Below are 4,842 nucleotides of genomic sequence, written 5' to 3'. Positions count from 1 at the left end.
GGAAGTGGCCGCTTTTTTAAAGGGAGAGAGACCATGCCCCAATGGGCTGGTATCTCAGCGGCTATAGGCTGGAGGAGCGGAAGGACCTCCCGCAACATATTATTTTTAGATTTGACCTTTTCATGGTATCCCATATTTCCTGAATATTTTGGGTTAAGCTTTTGTTAGATTTAATGTTTTGTTAAACTGATGAGTCTATTTTCTCTATTGTATCTTCAGTGCTTAAGATTCTGTCTTCTATCTCTTGCATTCTGCTGTTCATGCTTGCCTTTGTGGTTCCTGATCATTTTCTCATGATTTCTGTCACAATAATTCCCTTGGTTTGTGTTTTCTTTATTATCTCTATTTCAATTTTCAAGTCTTGAATACTTTCTTTCATATGTTTCATGCTTGTTTTCTTTTTCTTGGTTTTCTTTAAGGGATTGGCTGATGTCTTCCAAATTTTTGTTTGTCTTTTCTTCCATGTCTTTAAGGAAAATTCTCATTTCCTTTTTAAGAGTTTCAAACATTCTCTTCAAGTTATGTTTTAGGTCATTTTCTTCTGCTTCATCTTTATTTGGTTGTTCAAGTATTGTTGTTGTAGGGTCTTTAGATTTTACTGGTGTTGTATTGCTCTTTTTGGTGTTGCATGTGTTCTTACCTTTTCTACTCAGCTTTTTCTCCAATAAGTGTGGTTTGGGCTGTCTGAGATTCTGTTGATTAATCTTCTAGGTTCTGGTGAATCCAAAGTTCATATGGTTGTTCCTCATCTTACAGTCAGTGCCACAGTTCTAGTTACCCCGTTGGTTACTCCATGTTCCTGGAGATAGTTCTGCTCTCCTGGGCTTTGCTCAGGTCCCTTGGAGTTTTCTGTCTCAAGCCTACTTTGGTCTAGGTTACCTTCTTTGACCTGTTTTTGTAAATCCTAGTCTGAATCCCCTCCTGCAGAGGTCCCAAGCTTGGAGTTGTCTTATAAAGATCTCTGGCTCAGGTCTACTGCCTCAGAGTTCCCAGACTCATGCTTGGACCTACAGAGGTTTCAGGTTTCTGCCTATTCCCTTTGATGTCCCAGATCAACACCTGGATCCACAGAGTTCCTGGCTCAGGCCTACTCCCTCTGAGGTCCCAGACTCATGCATAGACTGGCAGAGGTCCTGGCTCAGGCCTAGTTCTTCAGAGGTCCTAGACTCACACCCAGACCCACATGAATTCTGGCTTAGGTCTACTTTCTTGAATCTCCAAGATTCATGTCCGGACTCTCAGCAATCTCTGGCTGTGGCTCACTCACTCAGTGGTTACTCCCCTGTACCTGTTCTGTTAGTAGTTGAAATATTTTACATTGGATTGAATTTTTGTATATTGTATAAAATTTTTGTATACGGATACAAATTTGAGATTAATTTTTAGAACATATTGTACTTACGTTTCTACTCTTATTCAAGTTATTGTGCCTATACAACTCATTTAAGAATGTAATACAAATAAAATATACTGCACTCCCAAGGTCCCAATAAGGAGCGGAAGGAGGGAGAAGATGAGCAAGGAAGTCAGTACCACGAGGGGTGCACCCACCCACTGAGACAGTGGAGCTGATCTATTGGGAGCTCACCAAGGCCAGCTGGACTGGGACTGAAAAAGCATGGGATAAAATCGGACTCTCTGAACATGGCGAACAGTGAGGGATGATGATAAGCCAAGGACAATGTCACGGGGTTTTGACCCTACTTCATGTTCTGGCTTTGTGGGAGCCTAGCCAGTTTGGATGTTCACCTTCCTAGACATGGACGGAGGGGGGAGGACCTTGGACTTTCCACAGGGCAGGGAACCCTGACTTCTCTTTGGACTGGAGAGGGAGGGTGAGAGGAGTGGGGGGAGGGGGAGAAGGGTGGGAGGGGAGGAGGGGGAGGGAAATGGGAGGCTGGGAGGAGGGGGAAACTTTTTTTTTCCTTTTCTCAATAAAAAAAAAAGAATGTAATACAAATTTCTAGTCCTTAATAATTATTGTTACCTGTGGTTTAGGATAATAAGGAAATGCAGATTAATAATTACTCTTCTACTATGTTCAAACTTAAGTATACTTTCAAGGTCAAATAAATATATATTTTTTAAACAGGCAGGTCATCATCAAACACTTAGGAGATCAACAGAACATTTAAGATGTTTCAATACCATAGGCTCAATCTTATGACAATGAGTTACATCTGTTCCTGGCAGCACCAATCTTCTTCAGAGAAGATAATGGGCATTGAACAGATTCCACATGGAGTTTGCTTTCTTTGTGGCAAAAAATACGGCACTTGCCTTGACAACTGACAGTGTGCTGTCTTCATTAGACAAGGAAGACACAAAAGAAAGTGACTGCCAAGCATTGACAAGGAGGGACAGCCCTTAACAACATCCTGCTTCACAGAAAAGTCTGACAGATATGCTAGTCCTGTAGGCTGAAGGTAGATGTCCCAAAGCTGCACAGGAACTTTGGGTAATTGTACAGGCAGACAGCTGTTTCTGTCATTTCTTACATTTTTTGGAAGCCATTTGTTTGCACTTTCTGCTTACTCAGTTAATACTATTTTATTCTTCGGTCTCTGAGAGTGTTGGAAGACTAGATTGTTATACTTATTTTTCTTGTTTACCTGATGTAGAAAACAAGTTATGGTAGAATGTAAATTAGGTACAAGGCTTTGGAATCACCAAGATAGACTAGATATGGAGTATTTTCCCTGAATATTCAAATGCAAATGTACTAAACATTGTTGATATATTTATTGACTGTATATATTGTATATAGCTATTGTGTTTATTGTATATATTTTTCTTATATTAATTTTAGCCTTCTTTTTTGTCTTACACAAAAAAAGGTGAAATGTAACTACATATTATTTGTTTTAATAAATAAAGTTTGCCTGAAGAGCAGTGCAAAGCAGTCAGACTAGTCAGCCATACAGGCTAGGCTGTGGTGGCACACACCTTTTATCTCAGCAATCATACTACTTAGCCAAAGAAGCTAGGTAGTTGTGGTGCATGCCTTTAATCCTAGCACTAGAGAGAATTATAAGGTAGGATGAGACATGTAGAGGTAAGAGCTCTCTGTTGGCTTGACTGTTTTACTTATTTTCAGGTTGAACCACAATAATTGTCTCTGAATTTTTATTATTTATGCCACATCTCCTTTTTGTTAACATTTGGCTATGGTTTTTCTTGCTTGCCATCAGGCTCTTCCTATGTATACATCCATTCTTGATGTGTGTGTGTCCCCATTTCTTTTCTCTTAAGGGCAATAGTCACATTTTCTGAGGGCCACCTTAGCATTGTAAATCACCTTAAATGTGTTTTTGACTAATTACATCATTAAAATTTTTGTACTTTTACAGTCTATTGTCCTAAAGAATAATGCACCAACAAAAGTTCATCAGGAACACACACTCGCACACTCGCGTAATAACCAGTATTCTACAAAGAAAGTAAAGACAGTGTGGAACTGCACTGAGATAGCAATATCAAGATTTGTAAGACTTGATGTTGTGTTACATATCATCAAGAAAGGGAGACTGTCAACCCACACCTGCCTGAAATCTGCATTGAATTTCCACTTTATTCTTATTAAAAATATCCTATTATATGTCTATATACACTTCTATTTTTGAGATGATTCAACAGTTTGTTATTTCTTCAAAATAAGGCTTTTAATCTATATGGCATTTTATGCATGAGTCTCAGATACAACGATCTAGTACCTATCATTTGTGGTTATCTTGTTTTCTTTCACAAAATTGCTTTGTGATCAGTGAATAAGTTAATTATTATAAAAGAATGGTACAATTTCACAAACAAAATCCCTTCAAACTCAAGGTATATCTATGAGTATTTAGTGCTCTTCTGACATGGGAAATTATTACATCCATTCCAAGTTATATATATATATATATATATATATATGCAGCTGAAATATATTTCTATTCTATACTAAGTTTGAATTGATCTCAAAATTTTAAAATTAAATATAGTTTTTCGTGGATTTATATGACTCTTTAATGGCCCAGAGTTAACTCCATGTGTGTGTTAGTTTTGGAAAATTAACATGGAGTTAAATCTCCCAAATTAATTGTAATAACATAAAACCCAATAGCTATGAATAGGTATTTGCACAGATATTAGCAATGACAGCTATGTTAAAACCACCAGTACAGGAGTCCACCGATGTTCATTCATTCCATCTTGACCAAAGTTCAGAGAGTTAAGTCCTATTCTTGCTAATTAAGGTTATTGGCAGGAGATTTGACCCAGGATGTGGCTACTATCCGGATGTTTTGGTCTAGGGTGTGGTTACTTGATGCTTTGGATATTTGAGAAGATGATCATTTTGTTTACTCCTTGCATTATTGTCATAGGCCGTGGCTGTCAAAATGTCACATTCATCAAGGAAACAGAAGAAAAAGAGTTGAGAGGCATCTTCACCTTTCTTCACAGATATTGTTTTTTTATTTTTAATTTTCCCCCTCATAACAAAGCTGGACAATACAAACCAATGGGAGAAAAGGAGTCCCAAAAGCAGGAGGAAGCATCAAAGGCATATTTGCTCCCACAGGTAGTAGTACCACAAAAACACCAAGTAAACAGCCACAGCACAGAGGACCTGGTACATATGCTCTTGTTCTTTCCCCAATGAAGTGCCTGTGAGCCCATATGTGCCCTACGTAGTTGATTCAGTGGCCTGTGTTTTTTTTGAGGTTCTCTATTCCCTCTGACTCCTAGCCCTCTCCTTCTTGGGATACTAGAAGAGGGACCAGAGGAAGCACTACAACTTAGATCCCTCTGTAAAAGGTCTGACTGTATTTTTAATGTTTGACCAAAGCCTACATATAG

Source organism: Microtus ochrogaster, chromosome 5, assembly GCF_000317375.1.
Source record: "Microtus ochrogaster isolate Prairie Vole_2 chromosome 5, MicOch1.0, whole genome shotgun sequence".
NCBI classification, from domain to species: domain Eukaryota; kingdom Metazoa; phylum Chordata; class Mammalia; order Rodentia; family Cricetidae; genus Microtus; species Microtus ochrogaster.
The sequence above is the reverse complement of the archived record's forward strand: the minus strand, read 5'-3'. Positions refer to the sequence as shown.